The sequence below is a fragment of the Cnephaeus nilssonii genome, assembly GCF_951640355.1.
Source record: "Cnephaeus nilssonii genome assembly, chromosome: X".
Taxonomy (NCBI): domain Eukaryota; kingdom Metazoa; phylum Chordata; class Mammalia; order Chiroptera; family Vespertilionidae; genus Cnephaeus; species Cnephaeus nilssonii.
In genome coordinates, this window is record NC_137071.1 from 103,839,685 (window position 1) to 103,859,587 (window position 19,903).

At 43.6% G+C, this 19,903-nt stretch overlaps 1 pseudogene across 1 annotated transcript; it reads right to left on the reverse strand.

The window, feature by feature from the left end:
* Positions 1–10,370: 10,370 nt before the first annotated feature.
* Positions 10,371–12,050, reverse strand: LOC307096227 (D-3-phosphoglycerate dehydrogenase-like; annotated as a pseudogene). Its single transcript has one exon. The product of its transcript is annotated as a D-3-phosphoglycerate dehydrogenase-like (transcript).
* Positions 12,051–19,903: the final 7,853 nt, after the last annotated feature.

A 19,903-nucleotide genomic window follows, 5' to 3' on the forward strand; every position in this document is an offset into this window, starting at 1 on the left:
TTTCTTCCTTATCTTCATATTCCTAGCGCAAACCCGGGCACTTAATAAGAGCACAGTATGACTCAGAATAAATAAAAAGGGTAAATGAATACCACATAACATGCACTGTTGTAGGCATTTTTATATATTTTACCTCATTTAGAAATAAAAAGAAGATGCAATAAAAAGATGAGAGTAAGTGTAGATAACAAGGATAATGCCCCCTTTATTTATGTACCAGTAGAGTCTGCAAAGTTTTGCCCATCCATTATTTCACATGATCCTCCTAGTGACCATGTGTGGTTATTTTATGTGAGATTACAGAGGCCAGGAGAAGTTAATTTGCTTATCTAAGATCACACAGCTAATACCTATATGAGCAAGTTGAGGCTAGGAAGCAGGTCTCTGATATCTAATACTAGAGGCCCGATGCACAAAATTCGTGCACAGAGGGGAGGTGTCCCTCAGCCCAGCCTGTACCCTCTCCAATCTGGGACCCCACGAGGGATGTCCAACTACCCGTTTAGGCCCGATCCTGGATCGGACATCCCTCTCACAATCCAGGACTGCTGACTCCCAACTGCTTGCCTGCCTGCCTTCCTGATTGCCCCTAACAGCTTCTGCCTGCCAGCCTGATCACCCCCTAACCACTCCCCTGCCAGCCTGATTGATGCCTAACTGCTCCCCTGCCAGCCTGTTTGCCCCCAACTTCCCTCCTCTGCCAGCCTGGTCACCCCTAACTGCCCTCCCCTGCAGGGTTGATCGCCTCCAACTGCCCTCCCTTGCAGGCCTGGTCCCTCTCAACTGCCCTCCCTTGCAGGCCTGGTGCCTCCCAACTGCCCTCCCCTGCTGGCCATCTTGTGGTGGCCATCTTGTGTCCACATGGGAGCAGGATCTTTGACCACATGCGGGCAGCCATATTGTGTGTTGGAGTGATGGTCAATCTGCATATTACTCTCTTATTAGATAGGATAGAGGTCTGGTCCAGGGGTGGGAGCCAGCTGGTTTGCCCTGAAGGGTGTCCCGGATCAGGATGGGGGTTCCCTTGGGGCGTGGGGCGGCCTGAGCAAGGGGCCTGTGGTGGTTTGCAGGCCAGCCACGTCCCCTGGTGACCCAAGCAGAGGCCCTGGTATCTGGAATTTATTTACCTTCTACAATTGAAACTTTGTAGCCTGGAGCGGAGTCAAGCCTCCTGCTCGCTCCGTGGCCGGCAGCCATTTCTGTTGGGGTTAATTTACCTTCTATAATTGAAACTTTGTAGCCTGGAGTGGAGGCCTAGGCCAGCCAGGGCAGGTGGAAAGCTTGGCTTCCTCCGTTGCCAGGGGCAACCCTGGCCTGCTGTCTCCAGCTCCGTGGCTGCCGCCATTCTGTTTGGATTTGTTTACTTTCTATAATTGAAACTTTGTAGCTTGAGTGGAGGCTTAGGCCTGTAATTAGGCCTGCAAGGGCAGGCGGAAAGCTTGGCTTCATCTATTGCCTGGGAAACCTTGCTCTCTGTGACTGTAGCCATCTTGGTTGGGTTTATTTGCATATCTGCTCCTGATTGGCTGGTGGGCATGGCTTGTGGGTGTAGCAGAGTTAAGGTCAATTTGCATATTACTCTTTTATTAGGTAGGATAGTTTTCAAATATAATGGTATTAAAAGAATGTGAAAATGGTAATAAAAAATAAACTCATTTTATGATGTATCAGTAAAATTTCCAACTACATCAACTATGAATGTTTCAGTTAAAAAGCAAGTATAATATTGAGTGAAGCATATGAATCTCAAGTTAGGAGTTACCTTTGACAGTAATGCAAGGAGAAAAAATTGTGATATGCAGTGTCACTCAAACAATTTTCTGAAAGGAAAGAAACACAAGGAATGGCACTTCACAAAAGTTAGTGCTTCAGCCAGGTTAAAGAAAATGTATAAAACAGACTAATGTAACTTATAGGTCTTTAGAGAGAGGAAGGGAGAGAGAGAGAGAGAGAGAGAGAGAGAGAGAGAGAGAGAGAAGAGAAGAGAGAAAGAGAGAGAAGAGAGAGAAACATTGATTGGTTGCCACACAGGCCCTGGCCTGGAGGATCGAGCCCGCAACCTAAGTATGTGCCCTCCCTGACTGGGAATCAAACCCACAACCATTTTTGGTGTACAGGACGACACCCTAATCAACTGAGCCACACTACCGGGGCACTATTAAGTATTTAATAGTTAATGTTTTTCCACATTTTTAACCATTTAGAGTAAAGGTATCCAAGCTACAGTTCCCATCCTCTTTCCAGGTCACTTCAACGGGTACATAACAAAATTAAGTAGTGGAACAAAAGAAGAATACTGTGATCTAGTAGAAACATGCTCTATTTAAGCCATGTTTCTAAATCAGCATATTGGAACATCTAAAAGGGAACTAATGTGTCCCTGTGAGCCAGTTTGTCAGCTCCAGAGACCATATCATACCTTTCACAGTGTGCCAACAGGGTCAGATTAACTTATCCCTTGGGGTTCCTGCCTTGACTCACTTTTTTCCCAAGTTCCCCCACATCTAAATATGTTTCTCTCAAATAGGTAGTGCAAACCTAATTGCATCACACTCTTTAAAAATCTTCACTAGACAGTTCAATGCAATGTGAGGTCCTGGATTGGATCCTGGCACAGAAAAAGAACATTAGTGGGGAAACTGGTGAAATCCAAACAAAGCCTATAGTTTAGTTAATAGTAGTGTACCATTGTTGATTTCTTAATTTGATCATTCGTTATACCATGGTTATGTAAGATGTTCATATTATGTGAAGCTCAGTAAAAAGTATACCAGACCTCACTGTACTGCTTTTGAATGCTTCTGTAAATCTAAAATTATCTAAAAATTAAAAATTGAAAATATTGCACATGTACCTCTCCAGCATCAAACTTCAGTGGGTGGAAGTGGGAAAGGACAAGAGCTCCACTCCCATAATCACTGGCCACCCTCTGATCCTGCTCCAGTGAACTACTTTCTTTTACACTAAGAGGCCATTCTCTTTAACCTCTGAACAGATCCATCATTGTTGTTCCTTGGTCTAGTATGCTCCGCTGACTCTGCCATCCTTTTTTTTTTTAACCTTTTGCTTGGCTAAAATCTTGCTTGTATATTTCAGCCCTTAATGTGAATGCTATTTTTTCCCAGCAGATTATCCCAAACAGCCCCCATTCCATACATATACCAACCACACACACACACACTGAATTGTATTAAGTGCCCCTTGTATATGCTCCCACTGTACCCTATGTATAACTCTAATTTGTCACTTTCACACTGTACTAGAGTCCTGTCTGCCTCCTCCATTATTTTATTGTTAACTCTAGACCTTCTGTCCATACCTATCACTTCCATATAACAAAGCAGCTATTCAAATAGCTTAATTTCACAGGTTTAAACACTTTGAGGGTTAAGTTTTCCATTTGAGTAATTATTCTTGTAATTACTCAAATTGATATACTCTATGATATTATGAGAGTGGAGAGTTTTAGTTTTTTGCTGGAGGAAAAGACCAACAGTAGTTAGCATAATAAATGCAAGAAGTCCATCAGAAGGCTGAAGGACTTTGATATTCAGCAGGGCTGAAATTCTGCATAATATTACTGCTGCTGGCTGAACAGCTAAAGGCAATTCCCCTAACCTGATAATCTTTTATTGTTTACCAAACCTTACCTTTGATATGTGTGTTTGCTTTGCTAAAGGGCAAATGTGTATTGGAGAAAATAAAAAGCCATGGGTCTGGAGATTCAGGGAACCCACTTCACTAGAGGGTGAGGCCTCTGCCTGGTTCCCCATGCCTTCCAAATTTATATTTCTTGTATAGTGTATCCATTTATGTCATAGCCCCTTCTCCAGATTCCTAAACCCTTGCTGCGAAAGACTTCGGCAGTTTTTCCCTTGGTATTGTAGAGTTTCGGACTGAGAATCATATTTCTGCACCAATATCAATTTATCAAAAGGGTACACATATACCCCTGAATTGCATGGAATCATTGCAAAATAATTCCACAATAAGTCTAATTAACATCCATCACCACACCACACATAGTTTAAAAATTTTTTTTTGTGATGAAAAATTTTAAGATCTACTCCTTTAGTAACTTTCAAGTATACAATACAGTATTACTAACTATAGTCACCATGCTTAATTACATCCCCAGGACTTATTTTATACCTGAAAGTTTGTACCTTTTAACACCCTTCATCCATTTCACCAACCCTTCACCTATGGCAACCACCAATTTGTTCTCTATAATCCATGAGTTCCATTTATTTTGTTGTTGTGTTTTTGGGGATTATTTTTTTTGCAGGGACTAATTTTTTTATTTTTTTAAATATATTTTTATTGATTTTAGAGAGGAAGGGAGAGGGAGAGAGAGAGAGAGATAGAAATATTAATAATGAGAGAGAATCATTGATTGGCTGCCTCCTGCATGCCTCCTACTGGGGATCGAGCCCGAAACCCCAGGCCTTGGCCGAAATCAAACCCAAGACCCTTTGCTTCACAGGTTGACACTCTATCCACTCAGCCAAACCAGCTAGGGCCATATATATATATATATATATATATATATATATATATATATATATATATTAGATTCCACATATAAGTGAGATCATACAGTATTTGTTTTTCTTTGTCTGACTTATTTCACTTAGTATAATGCCTCAAGGTCCATTCATGTTGTCCCAAATGGCAAGATTTCACATTTTCCTTAGCCATTTATCCATCAATGGACATTAAGTTTGCTTCCCTATCATGGTTATTGTATATAATGCTGCAATGAACATAGGGATATAGATATCTTTTCAAGTTAGTGTTTTTGTTTTCTTTAGGTAAAGAATTGCTGGATCATATGATAGTTCTATTTTTAATTTTTTAAAAACCTCTGTACTTACCCAAAGCAATCTATAGATTCAATGCAATGCCCATTAAAATACCAATGGCATATTTCACAGACCTAGAACAAACTCTCCAAAAATGTATTTGGAATAAAAAAATACCCTGAATAGTTGCAGCAATCCTGAGAAAGAAGAACAAAGTTGGAAGGATCACAATACCAGAATTCAAGCTATATTACAAAGCCATTGTTCTCAAAACTGCCTGTTACTGGCACAAGAATAGACATAGAGACCAATGGAACAGAACAGAGACCCCGGAAATCGACCCAAGCCATTATGCTCAATTAATATTTGATAAAGGAGGCAAGAGCATACAATGGAGTCAAGACAGTCTCTTCAATAAATGGTGTTGGGAAAATTGGACAGATACATGTAAAAAATTGAAACTAGACCACCAACTTACACCATACACAAAAATAAACTCAAAATGGATAAAGGACTTAAATGTAAGACAGGAAACCATAAAAATCTTAGAAGAATCCATAGGCAGCAAAATATCAGACATATGTCAAACAATTATCTTTACTGATACATCTCCTAGGACAATGGAAACTAAGGAGAAAATAAACAAATGGGACTACATCAAAATAAAAAGTTCTGCACAGCAAAAGAAACCATCAACAAAACAACAGGAAAGCCCACTGCATGGGAGAACATATTTGCCAATGTTATATCCGATAAGGGTTTAATCTCCAAAATTTATAGGTTACTCATACCATTTAACAAAAGGAAGATAAACAATCCAATCAAAAAATAAGCAAAGGACCTAAATACACTTTTTGAAAGTGGACATACAGACATAGGCCAGGAGACATATGAAGAAATGCTCCAAGTCCCTAATCATCCCAGAGATGCAAATCAAAATGACAATGAGGTACCATCTCACACCTGTCAGAATGGCTATCATCAACAAATGACAAGTGCTGGCAAGGCTGTGGGGGAAAAGGAACCCTCATGCACTGTTAGTGGGAATGCAGCCACTGTGGAAAACAGTATGGAGTTTCCTCAAAAAATTAAAAATGGAACTCCCATTTGACCCAGTAATACTACTTCTAGGAATATATCCCAAGAAATCAGAAACACCAGTCAGAAAGAATACATGCACCCCTATGTTCATGGCTGCACAATTTACAATAGCTAAGATTTGGAAACAGCCTAAGTACCCATCAGCATATGAGTGTATTAAAGCATGGTGGTACATCTACACGATGGAATACTATGCTGCTATAAAAAAGAAAGAATTCTTACCATTTGCAACAGCATGGATGGACCTGGAGAGCATTATGCTAAGTGAAATAAGTCAGTGCAAAAAAGATAAGTATACCTCATTTGTGGAATATAATGAACAACATAAACTGATGAACAAAAATAGATCCAGAGACAGAGAAGCATCAAACAGACTAGCAAACCTCAGAGGGAAGGCAGGAGAGTGTGGGAGAACGGTAAGAGATCAACCAAAAGACTTTTATGCATGCGTATAAGCATAACCAGGACACAGACAGTATGGGGGCAGGGACATGTGCTGGGGGAGAGGAGGAGCAGCTGGGGAGAGGTCAATGGGGGAAAAGGGAGACATATGTATTACTTTCAACAATAAAGAATTTAAATTTTAAAAAAAAGAACCTCTGTACTGTTTTTCATCGTGGCTGGACCGGTTTACATTGCCACCAATGAGAGTACACAAGGATTCCCTTTTCTCCACGTCTTTATCAGCACTTGTTTATCTCTTGTTGTTTTTATAATAGCCATTGTAATAAGTGTGAGGTGATATCTCGTTGCGGTTTTGATTTGCATTTCCCTGATGACTCATGATATTGAGCATTTTTTCATGTGTGTATTGGAAATCTATATGTCTTCATTTTATATATCATGATATACTATGTTATGGATGGAATGATTCTATACATCATATGATAGTGTGTGATGTATAGAATTAAGTACTTCATTATTTTAGCAGATCCATTACAGATATTACATACTATGAGTATATCATAATTTATTTTGCATTCCTCTATTAATAGTTATTTAAGTTGTTTCCATTTTTTTCCTCAGTCACTAACAATTCTGTGAAAAACTGCCTTATACACACTATCATGGGCAAAGACGGCAACAAGAAAGGTATGCTCATTTAACTTGATTGTAAATCCGAATTCCCTGGAGAGCTTGTTAAAACTCAAATTGCTACCCTTTCCTCTATCTGAGTTTGTGATTCTATAGGTATGGAGGTGGGGGTCTGCAAATTTTCATTTCTATCAAGTTCCCAGGCAGAGCCTATTCTGCTGCTCTGGTGAACTAACTACATTTTGGGAAGCACTATCCTATGTAGCAAAAGGAAAGGAAGATAGGATAGATAGATATATATGTTTGGTAACCAGAAGATCAGGGATTTCCTATATAATGGCTTCTATTTTCTCTATGAAATAAGAATTGGGGTCAAATATTGAAAGTGTGGGGGCAGGAGGAAGGTGGTACTAGGGTAGGTGGTTAGAGAAGAGTGGAGAAGTTTTAAAAAAATAAACTATTGCAGAAGGTAGGAGAGAGAATTGACCAAAGGGTATGAAGTCAAATTACTGGACAATATTGAAGTCTCATTTGTGATCTGTGGTCTCATTTGAAATCTATAATACAATCATTCTGCTCAATTGTGTGACATTTTCCAGTAGACATGGAGAAAGTAAATTATCAGTGTCACCCAAGACTGAGGTTTTGCCTCCCCAGTGTCTCAAAAAGACATTCAGTACCTCATGCCCAAAACTAGGCATCTCCATTGATTACTCCCTCACTCGCACAGCCTACCCCTTATCAATATAATAGCTAACACTTAATATAATGCTTACTATGCTCTAGAAATGTTATGAATGTGCTGTGTTGTATATATTAATGCATTTAATCTTGACACTTCCTATAAGTACTATTATTACCTTCATTTTGTAAATGAGGATACTGAGGCACAGATAAATTATGGATTTTTCCAAATTCATGCAGCTAGAAAGTGTCAAAGCTGGGCTTTAAACCAGGCATTCCAGCACAAGGGTGTGAATGACCCACGTCCCATGTGGTTCAGGGATCTGGCTCTGGAAGAGGGGCCACATGCAAATGAAAGAGACGAGACAAGAAACAATAATTTGGAAATATTGGGGGACCAGGCAGGAGCCCAGCTCAAGAGGAAGGACTCCGCCTGAGCTCCGGCCTCACCATCCTTTTATTCAATTTGGGATACACCTATAGCCCGTAGGCAGGCAATTTCCAGTAACAGTCAGACTATCTTATCAGTAAGGATTTACATGACTGTCTGGTGGGGAAGTTGCTTCAGCTACCATTATCTGGACTAAACAGTGGGTGTACAGCCCTGACCTTTGCCAGAGCTCAAGGGTCACCAGCCTTCTGGGTTCCTTGTTCACACTTCTCTGCTAGTGAAGACAATGGGCAGCTTCCCTCACAAGGGTCCAGTTCATATGCTATTCTGTGTTGTTTCAACTTCCTAAATATCTTTCTGATATATCTACTCTTCTCCATTTCCACAACTATCTCCATAACCCTAGTCCAAACCATATCATATCTCATCCAGAATACTGCCTTAAACTCCTGAGCAGTTTTCTAGCTTTCATGCTTGCCCCTTTATAACTCATTCTCCACATTGCTACTGAAGCACTTTCAAAAATACAAATTAGCTCAAGTTTTTCTCCTGTATTAAAGCCCTTCAGTGGTTTTCCATCATTCTTAGCAAAAAACCCCCCAAATCCTATTCATGACTTACAAGGTCTTGGATGATCCTGACAGCTTCTTAACCCCCCAACTAGTTCACTTTTCATTATTTTCCCTAAATCACTATGTTCCAGCCATAGTAGCTTCATTTAAGTTCTTAAAATATATCAAATTAGCCCTAACCGGTTTGGCTCAGTGGTTAGAGCGTCGGCCTGCGGACTGAAGGGTCCCAGGTTCGATTCCGGTCAAGGGCATGTACCTTGGTTGCAGGCACATCCCCAGTAAGGGGTGTGCAGGAGGCAGCTGAACGATGTTTCTCTCTCATGGGTGTTTCTAACTCTCTATCCCTCTTCCTTCCTCTCTGTAAAAATCAATAAAATATATTAAAAAATATATATATATCAAATTATTTTCTTCAGTAGAGCCTTTTCACATGCTGTTACTGTTATCTAGAATGTCCATCCTGAAGTTCTTTCCATGAATGGTTACTTTTCTTTTTCTATTGTTGACACTATTGCAAATGTCCCCATTCCTCCCCCTTTGCTCACCTCCACCCAGCCCCTGCCCCCCCTCCCCTGGCCTTCACCACCCTGTTGTGTGTGTCCGTGGGCTATGCATATATGTTCCTTGGCTAATCTCTTCACCTTCTTTTACTTCTCAGCTTCCACGTCACTATTTCAAAGAGATCTTCCGTGACTTTCGTAAGTAGGTTTCCTCCAATTGCACAAACATACTTTTTTTTGTTAATTTATATTATTGCAACTTGCTTTCTTTATAGCAGTTTTCACTATTTTTAAAATTTGTTTTATTGTTTATTTTCTCACACAGCCTTCCATGGGAATGGTAGTTTCATGAGGGCAGGGACCAAGTCCATTTTATTCAACCATTGTATACCAGTCCCTAACATAGAGGCTAACACATAATAGGTACCCAATAAATATCTGAGAAGGCAATGAGTTAATGTATTTGAGGCAGCCAAGTGGTAATGTCAGGAAGTGTGATATGTACATTGAGGAGTACAAGGGAGAGATTTGACATAGGAGTCATAGAGATATTTATCATAGTGGACACCCTGGGAATGGATGAGATTTACCTAAGAGTGAGGATAAATGAGAACACAAGAGGATCTAGGCACAAGACTGAAAAAACTCTAATATTTAAAGATCCACTTGAAAAAAATGAGCTATCAAAGCAGTGTGAGAATGAAGAAATGCTTTTATAGTCAAACTAGTGGCCCGGTGCACGAAATTCTTGTGTGGAGTGGGGGTTTCCTCAACCCAGCCTACACCCTCTCCAATCAGACATCCCTCTCGCAATCTGGGACCTCTGGCTCCTAACCACTCACCTGCCTGCCTGCCTAATTGCCCCTAACTGCCTCTGCCTGCCTGCCTGATAGCCCCTAACTGCCTCTGCCTGCCTGCCTGCCTGATGACCCCTAACTGCCCTCCCCTGCCGGCCTGATCTCATGCCCAACTGCCCTCCTCTGCTGGCCAATTTTGTTCTGATTGGTCGGTTTCTATGCCAGTCAGTATCAAAAGCTCCATCTCTTAGGCAGCCATTGGCTCCTCAGAGTTGACCTAGATTTAGTTCTGATTGGTCAGTTTCTATGCCAGTCAGAGTCAAAAGCTCTGCCTCCTAGGCAGCCATTGGCTCCTCAGAGTTGACACAGATTTGGTTCTGATTGGTCAGTTTCTATGCCAGTCAGCGTCAAAAGCTCCGCCTCCTAGGCAGCCATTGGCTCCTCACAGTTGACCCAGGTTTGGTTCTTTTTTTTGTGGAGGGGGGGGGCTGTTTATTAAGTGGTTATTACAGGGGTCAGACCACATAAGTGGTGTCAGCCCCGGGAATGTGACCTCTCAATGTTGATCACAAAGCCCCCAAGGCTGGTCCTGGTGAGCCCCAAGGTCAGAAATGAAACTGAAAGGCCTTGGTCACATGCTGTTTCCAGGCATCCAGGCTGGGCAGCAGGGAGGAGATGCCCATGATGTGCCAGGTCTCCCCATCGGACACTACTGAGGTCTGGTAGGACAGCAGCTGCACGCCTGCCTCTGCCAGGAGCCCAACCATGGTAGGCAGAATGGCAGGGTTGGAGGGCTGAGCCAGGAACAGGAGCAGGGGCAGACCCCTGTGGAGAGGCACTTCTGGTATGAAGGCAGCTCTGTTGAGTGCCTGCAGCACAAAGCCCACACCCTGGTAGGGGGCACCTGCCAGGGCCACGCTTAGGAGGCCTTCCCCGCATCCTTGCTCTCCTGGCACAGTGGGATTATGGGAGATGGTTATATTGAGGCCGGCCTCCTTCACCAGCAGCTTGGCATTCACCAAGGTCACATCCGCATGATTAGAAGCATCTTTGAGGAGGCTGACAATGACTGCGGGGCTCAGGCAGTTCCCGGCATTCTTCAGGGATAAGCCCTGCGTTACCACCTGGATGGTCCCTTTGGGGGACCCTGCCAGGCTCACATCAGAGTTCCCAGAACTTCTGCCAGACCAATCCAAGGTTTGGTGTGCGGAGAGAAGGCGCTGGTAAGGGCCTGGGCATTCACGACGCCCGCAAGGGCTCTCTCCTTCACCATGTCCATGAACTGGACAGCGATCTCCTCCCCGCAGAGGCTCGAGGCCTCCTTGGTGCTGGCGCCCAGGTGGGGGCAGCTGATGATGTTCTCGTGGTCCACCAAGGCATGGTCCCGAGGCGGCTCCTCCATGAACACGTCCAGCGCTGCACCCGCGCACTGCCCTGACTGCAGGGCCTGGAACAGGGCGCCCTTGTCCACGATCCCTCCGCGGGCGGGCCCAGTTCACCAGTGCACGCCCTTCTTGCACAGGGAGAAGGTGCTGTCGTTCAGCAGGCCTGTCGTGGAGGGCAGGAGAGGGGTGTGCACAGTGATGAAGTCACAGAGGGGCCCGATATCCTCCAGGGGCAGCTGCTGAACGCTGAAGGAGGCCAAGACCTCTGGTGAGATGATGGGGTAGTACCCTACAGTCTTCATCCCGAAGGACTGCATCTGGACAGCCACCTCTCTCCCAATCCTCCCCAGGCCAAGAATTCCCAGGGTCTTTCCATTCAACTCGGTTCCCATTAACTTCTTTCGGTCCCATTTGCCATCCTTCATCAAAGCTGTCACCTGGGGAATCTGCCTGGCCAGACACATGATCATCCCACAGGTGAGCTCCGCAGCACTAAGACTGTTCCCATTGGGCGTGTTCATGACCAGGATGCCCTTCCTCATGGCGGCCTCCAGATCCACGTTGTCCATGCTGGCGCTGGACCTGCCCACCACCTGGAGCTTCTCTGCTGCATTAATGACATCCACGGTCACCTTCGCAGTCCTGCAGCTCAGCTATCAGCTCTTCTTTGCTCAGGTTCTGCTTCTCCACCACCTGCAGCCCTCCATCTTGCAGGATCTTCCTGCAGCAAAGGTCCAAGCTGTCACTGATGAGCACTTTCTGTAGATTTGCGAAGGCCATTGCTGGAGCGGCTGAGGGATCAATGCTCTCCCTGGACAGAAACACCTCTAAGCCCCTAGATTTGGTTCTGATTGAGGCCGGCCTCCTTCACTAGCAGCTTGGCAGTTTCTATGCCAGTCAGCGTCTCTGGGCCTATCAATGGGGCCTGATCAGAAAGGTGGGGCTGATCAGCAGCCCAGGTGGAGTCCTGGAGAGAAATAGAGGCAAGGCTGCTGGCCAGACTGGGAGAGAAAGAGAGAGGCAAGTGCTGGTCAAAAGCTGCCACAGAGTCCCTGCTTCTCTCTTCAGGCCTCTCTCTGGCCCTGATTCGCAGCCCCCTCAGCAGTTAGTGCTGGGGCACCCCACCTGCAGCAGAAAAGCAACCCAGCACTGACTTCTGTTCTGGTCGAGCTTCGGTCCTAATGGTGTTACACCCTGGCTCTTTATTATAGAGATGAACCAATTTTTTCATTCATGTCATCTGGATTTTGTGTTGGGAAGTTCTTTTGACTTTACCTTCAAAATATGTCCAGAATCCAACAACTTCTCACCACATCCACTGCTAGCCCCTTAATTCAAGGTACTATGATAATCATCTTTTGGTAGATCTCCCTGTTTTCACCCTTGCTGCCTACAGTGTATCCTGGACACAGCAGCCAAAGTGTTCCTCTTATGAGGTAAAACAGATATGTTACCCCTCAGCTCAAGGCCCTCCAGTGGCTCCTGATTTCAATCACAGTAAAAGATGAAAGGGAGCAGAATTTGCCACCCCGAAATAAGTCTCTTAGGCATAAGGATTATTATTATTTTTTTAATCCTCACTCAAGGATATTTCTCCATTGATTTTTGGAGAAAGTGGAAGAGAGAGGGAAAGACCAAGCCTGGGCCCATGAGGAGCCTGCAACCAAGTTACGTACCCTTGAGGAGAATCAAACCTGGGACCCTTTGGTCCGCAGGCTGATGCTCTATCCACTGCGCCAAACTGGCTGGGGCATAAGGATTATTTTGAGTTGATGGTTTTTAAAAAACAGTAGACATTTGGTCGAGAATATGTTTGTATATTTTCAGAAAACAACTCCGAGACCATGTGGATTCCAGCAACAGAGAGGAATCAACAGGACTACTCCAGCCATGAAGACAGAAGAGAAGCAGTCCAGAGATGGAAGACACTGATGTGGCCTTCCCATACTAGCAGTTAGCAGCTGTGCATCAATGCAGGTTGCCCAGGACCAAACCAGAGAGTCGGACCTGCATTACCACCATTTGTCCACCATCCCGAACTGTAATGTCAGTGCTGACATGTACACATAAGGAACTGTTGGACATTGAAATTGGGTCTCAAAAGAACTGTTGGCCCAGAAAGAAACTCACTACAGACTGATTCATTAGCCTGTCACCATAACCATTATTGCTTGTCTCATTTTCGGTTCTTATAAGTGTATTTCTAATAGCACATGATCTCACTCATCTAGGGGAAATAATGAACAACATAGACGGATGAACAAGAACAGACCCAGAAACAAGGAGGCATGGATCAGACTGTCGGGCCTCAGAGGGAGGGTAGGGGAGGGTTGGGGTAAAGGGGAGAGATCAACCAAAGGACTTGTGTGCAAGCATATGAGCCTAACCATCGGTTAAGGACAACAGGGGGGTGGGGGCATGTGTGGGGAGGGGTGTGGGATGGGAATGGGGGGATGAGGACAAATATGTGATACCTTAATCAATAAAGAAATTTTAAAAAAACAGTAGACATAGGAAAAACACTGAAACTTCACTATAAATTACCCTTTTGTTGGAGACATTTACATTTAGCAGCGAAATCTCCATTTGTAAGGTTGTCTCCCTCTATGTAGCTGGAAGAGGAGGATTACCAAATCTCTGGAAACTGTCATTACTAGAGAAGGCATTACTAATGGATTTAGGCCTGCATAATGACCATGCCCTGTTAACTGTGATTTTCCTGATAACCTCCCATAACTGTCTCCCCTCTCCCAATCTTCTTTTATCTTTAGCTGCAGATGGTATTTGGGGTAACAACTTGAATCATTTTGGGGAATTACTCAGTTTTCCTGCATCTCTCCCATGTATACAGGAGAAATACATGTCATTAAACATGTTTTATTCATGTTAATCTGTCTTTTATTACAGGGGATTCTCAGACAAAAATCTAGAAACATAAAGGGAAAATTATTTTTTCTCCTGGACAAAGGCAATCTTTGGTCTACAAAGACCTATATGATCTGACACTCTGCTACTTAAGAGCCTTATCTCTTACTACTCTTGATTCCCTCACCCAGTTTCAGCCATACTGACCTACTTGATGTTCTTAGAATATAGTACGTAGCAGATATGCTTCAGTCTTCCTGGCATGCTCTTCCCCCAGGTATCCACACAGTTCCCTCCTCTATCATTGCTTCAATTTTGCCTTCTTAGTGAGGCCAAATTTTTTAAAATATGTTTTTATTGATTTCAGAGAGAGGAAGAGAGAGGGAGAGAGATGAAAAATATCAATGATGAGTCATTGATCAGCTGCTTCCTGCACACCCTTTACTGGGGATCAAGCCTGAAACCTGGGCATGTGCCCTGACCGAACTCAAACCATGACTTCCTGGTTCATGGGTCAACGCTCAACCACTGAGCCACACCAGCTGGGTAGTTAGGCCAACTTTGATCAACCCTTTTAATTTTGCATGCTTCCCCTTCTATACTCCTGACCCTCCTACTTATTATGCTCTATTTTTTTCATATCATTTTCATCTTCAAACATACTTTGTATGTTAGCTCCAGGTAGGCAGAAATTTTTGTGGTTTTGTTCACTGATGTATTTATTCCCAGCACCTAAAACTGCTGGCACATAATAGGCACTGAATAAATATTTAATAAATGAGTAAATGGATGGATGGCCCTCAAAACAAGAATACAAATGCATCTACCCATTTTTCTTCTAATATCTACCCTTTACATTTAAATCTTTGAGCTAGAATTTATCTTGGATTAAAATGTGTAGTATGAATCCATTTTTTTCTCTTTAAATGGCTAATTGTCTTGACACAGTTTATTGAAAAATCCATTATTTCCCACCTCCTCTTTGAAATATTTCTTAAAGCATACTTTGTTTCCTTTCAATTGAGTATTAAGTTTAGTTAAAACACATCATCTCCATTATGAAAAAAGATTCAGTAGGATTATATCTTCATTTGTTCAGCCAGTTCCTATATAGATAATACAACCATATGTTCATTAAAAAGTTTTTTTTTAAACACAGGGAGAAAACTTTTTTTATTAATTTTTTAGAGAGAGAGAAAGGGAGAGGGAGAGAGAGATAGAAACATCACCCCCCACTGGGGAGCTTGGAACCCAGGCACTTGCCCTGATGGGTAACCAAACTGGTGACCTCTTGGTGCATGGGACAACGTTCAATCAACTGAGCCATACCAGCCTGACTCATTAAAAAGTTTTTATTCCTCGTTTGTTGTAGTTAAGTAGGTTATCTTCTGTACGGTGGCTACTGAAAGTGGTTTGAAAAGTCTCCTTTAATCGCATAAAATTCTTTCCTCCTTTTGCTTCCTACCAGATAACAGGCACTTTTACATGTTGGCAGGATCTCTTTCTGCAGTTTAGAGAACAGGCCTAACTGGATGCAGAGTGACCTTATATCTGCCCTTTATGTAAAATTGCAAGGCTGGCAGGAGAGCTTCAATTTACTTATCTAGAGTGATCCCTAGTGGATAACTGAAGATTCTTTCTTTCTTTTTTAAAAAATTTATTTCAGAGAGAAAGGGAGAGGGAGAGAGAGATAGAAACATCAATGAGAGAGAATCATTGATTGGCTGCCTCCTGCATGCCCCCAATCTGGGCATGTGCCCTTGGCCAGAATTGAACCCAGGACCCTTTAGTCCATAGGCCGACACTCTATCCACTGAGCCAAACCTGCTAGGGCAAGGTTATTCCTTAATCATTTAACTGGTTGAAGCTTTTAAAACTATGGCATATTTTTGTTTTGTCTTTTGTTGTTGTTGTTTTAGTATAAAAAAGTGAGCCACAAAGGTAAGGGAGGGTGAGTGGGAAGAGATCAACCAATGAATTTTTATCCATATATGCATAACCCGGGACAAGGACAATGGGGTGGTGAAGGCCTGGGAAGGTGAGGAGGATGGGGAGCCAGCTGGAAGAAGTTAATGGGGGGGAGGGGGGGAGAAAGAAGACCTATGTGATACTTTCAACAACAAAAATTTTTTTTAAATGAGCCCTTTGCAGATAAACTGGGATTAAAGCTAAGACCACCAGTATTCAATATTTAATTTACCAGGTACACATCTCATACTAAGTATCATGGAGGATAAAAAGAACTTGAAAATCATTCAGCAACATTTATTTAGCACTGATTACACTCTAAGGATACCTAGTGGCAAAGTAATATTGCTTGACTCAATCTTTCAGTAAATCATTGAAATGGTATCTGGAGAGAAACAATGTGTCAAGGGAAAAGTTATAGTAAAGAGAAAATTTAACTCGATTTAATGATAATCCAAAGAAAGAAGTAAAGGGAAAAATCTAGACCATCTAATAGGAGGAGGAATGGGATTCAGAGATTAGTTTTGGGCAGTGTGAGACCTGCTTATTGGACTGCAGGTTGGCCAGAGTCTCTCACTCAGCAAGCCCACATGTCTTCTCTGTTGGATTACAACAGCTATACCTTGCTTCCTGACCCTCCTTCCCCCAATACAGTCTCCATACTGCGGCCACCATGATCTCTTTAAGATTAAATCTGATTACCTTGCACAGCACAATTAAAATACAGAAAAGTTCTATCATCTCTAAACATTCCCTTGTGCTGCCCTTTAGGAGTAAAACCATCTCCCCTATACTCTAGCAATCACTAATCTGTTCTCCATCCCTAAAGTTTGCTTTCACCAGAATCCTATCTAATAAAGAAGGAATATGCTAATTGACCCTCACACCATTGCAAATGGCAGCACTCACAGCCAATAAGGAGGGAATAGGCTAATTGCTGCCCCGCCCTCTAACTGACTGCCACACCCTCAAAGATGGCAGCGCCCACAGCCAATAAGGAGGGAATATGCTAATTGACTGTCCCACCCTAAAAATGGCGGCACCCATGGCCAATAAGGAGGGAATATGCTAATTGACTGCCCCACCCTCAAAAATGGCGGCACCCAGTCCCCTCAGCCCTGCTGGGGTGGCAGGAGCGCAGCAAGGCCGGGCCCGAGGCGGGCCCAGCCTTGCCGTGCACCTGCCTCCAGAGTCCCCCAGTTCCCTCAGCCCCCCAGCCACCCAGGGCTGGCTCGAGGTACAGGCAAGCCTCAGATGGCCCCTGCCCAGCTGCCCAGGGCCGTCCAGGGCTGCCCAAGGCTCAGGTAACCAGGGCCGGCCGAGGCTTGTACTGCCAGCAGTGGCAGCAGCAGAGGTGTGATGGGGGCATCACCTTTCCCTGATTGCTGGGTCGCCTCCCGCCCCTGAGGGCTCCCGGACTGTGAGAGGGGGCAGGCTGGGCTGAGGGACCCACCCCTCCAGTGCATGAATTTTCAGGTACTGGGCCTCTAGTCCTACCTAATAAACCAGTAATATGCAAATTGACCGCACCTTCGCTACGCCAAAACCATGCCCACCAGCCAAAGCCACGCCCACCAGCCAATCAGGGCGAGTATGCAAATTACCCAACAAAGATGGCGGCTAATTTGCATATGCTGAGGGAGGGAGGAGTGAAGACTGAGGACAACGTAGAAGGAAGAGGGAGGAAAAGCGGAAAGCAAGGTGGCTGCCAAAGGGAAAGCCTGGGCGGGGCGGGGTGGAGCGGGGCCTGCAGCAGTGGCGAGCGGGTGCAGGCACGGCGGCCGCAAAGGCGGCGGCAGTGCACGCGGCCCCAACGGCTGCTTGCAGGATTCTTCCTGCAAATGGGCTACTAGTTTCATATAAATGGAATCATCCAGTATGTAGCCTTTTGAATTTGGCTATTTCTCTTAGCATTCTACTTTGGGATTTATTGCTGAGTAGTATTCAATAGTATGGATGTACCACAGTTTATTCTTTCTTCTGTTAGATGATTTGACTTTGGATGGTGGGCACACAATACAATATGCCAATCATGTTTCATAGAAATATATATTTGAAACCTATGTACTTATTAACCAATGTCACCCCAATACATTTAATTTTCAAAAGATTTAAAAAAAAAATTAAAAGGCTCCCCTCCCCATTGCCTTCTGATCCAGTCAGTAGGCCCTCTGCCTCCCTCTCCAGCTTGTTTGTCCTGTGGGTCCCCATTCTGTGATACAGCCATAATGACCCTCTCCTACAATTCCCTCAATTAGCTGTTCCCCCTCTCCCTCCCTCTCCTGGTCCTTGGAAGTGCTGCCCCACAATATATAACACTCTCCTCCTTCCCCCACATTCCTGGACATTAACTGCAAAGACAAGAGTGATCTAATCCACAGGGGTGCACATTTCCTTCCTAAAACCTAGGGGGACAGGGACATCTGTTGGCCCTGTTCTGCCCTAGACCAGTGGAGGCCTGGCTTAGAGTTTAGGGAAGGTCCTGTAGTCATTGGGTCCTGGATCTGAGACAAAGAGAATGCCAGTGGCCCTCGGGGCAGGACTTTCCTTGATTCTATCTGGAGGTGCAGATTCTACTGGCTGAACCTGGCACGTAAGTGGTTTTTGCCAACCTGGCCAATTTTCAACTATTGCCAGAGCCCAATCTTTATGGTTGTGAGTACACACACATACAAGAGTTTATTCTTGTATTATTATTAATTATTGTATTAGTTCCCATATGAACAACTATAAACCTACTTTTGCCTATCCCGGATGTGTATTTCATATTATGTGATCTTGGGACTTCTTTTTGTGTGTTTTTTTTAGATTTATTTTTGTTGTGTTGTTTTATTTTTAATAATTATTTATTGTTGAAAGTATTACATATGTCTCCCTTCTTGCCCCCATTGATCCCCTACCCTGCCCCAGGCCCTTACCACTCCATTGTCTGTGTCCAAGGGCCATGCATATATGCAGACAAGATCCTTGGTTGATTACCTCCCCCCCACCCCCTCACCCCCGCATTCCCTCCAAGATTCCACACTCTATTCCATGCTCTTGAGACTTCTTTTTGCATTGTATTCTCTTTTTGGTGGCCTCATTCATTGAGATGGGTTTTTATTACCATTTCTAAAATAACAATTTAGTCCTAATCTCTGAGCATCAGATTTCCCAATCTCTCTCCTCTGCAACCTTTTTGGTAAATGGCCATCACCTGCTAATGGCTTCCTTTTTCCTCAATTCCACCCTGTCCTTTCCCGTCTGTTTCATTAGCAAATCCTGTCCATACTACCTGCCATGTACATCTAACAATTGTTTCCTCCCCATATCCACTGCTACAACCCTAATCTGAGTCACTGTTTTCTTTCCTGATCTGTTTGCACTATCCCATTGGTGTCCCTGCTTCCACACTTAAGCCCCGAAATCTTTTAATGGATTCACTTGTTCTATTTACCTTAACTCCCTCCTTTTATAACCCTTAAATTGCTGTCACCCTGGATCTCTTTCTGTCTCTTGCTACGAGCAAACTCTTAACCCCACTTTATGCTTAGTACTCTTTTCTTTTCCTGAAAAGCTCTTCCCCCAGCTTTCCCATGGCTGGTTTCTTTTTTCCCCTTTATATCTGATCTCCAAAGTCACGTCTTTAGACAGACCTTCCCTGATGTCTAGATCAAATTTGGTCTCCCAAATATTGTCCATCAGAGCTCCTAGTTTACTTCAGCCCTGGCACTAATCACAACACGCAATTAATTGTTTTAATTGTTGTTGTTTTAGCTTTTAAAGAAATTAGAAAAATTATAATTTTTGTAATCCCCCCC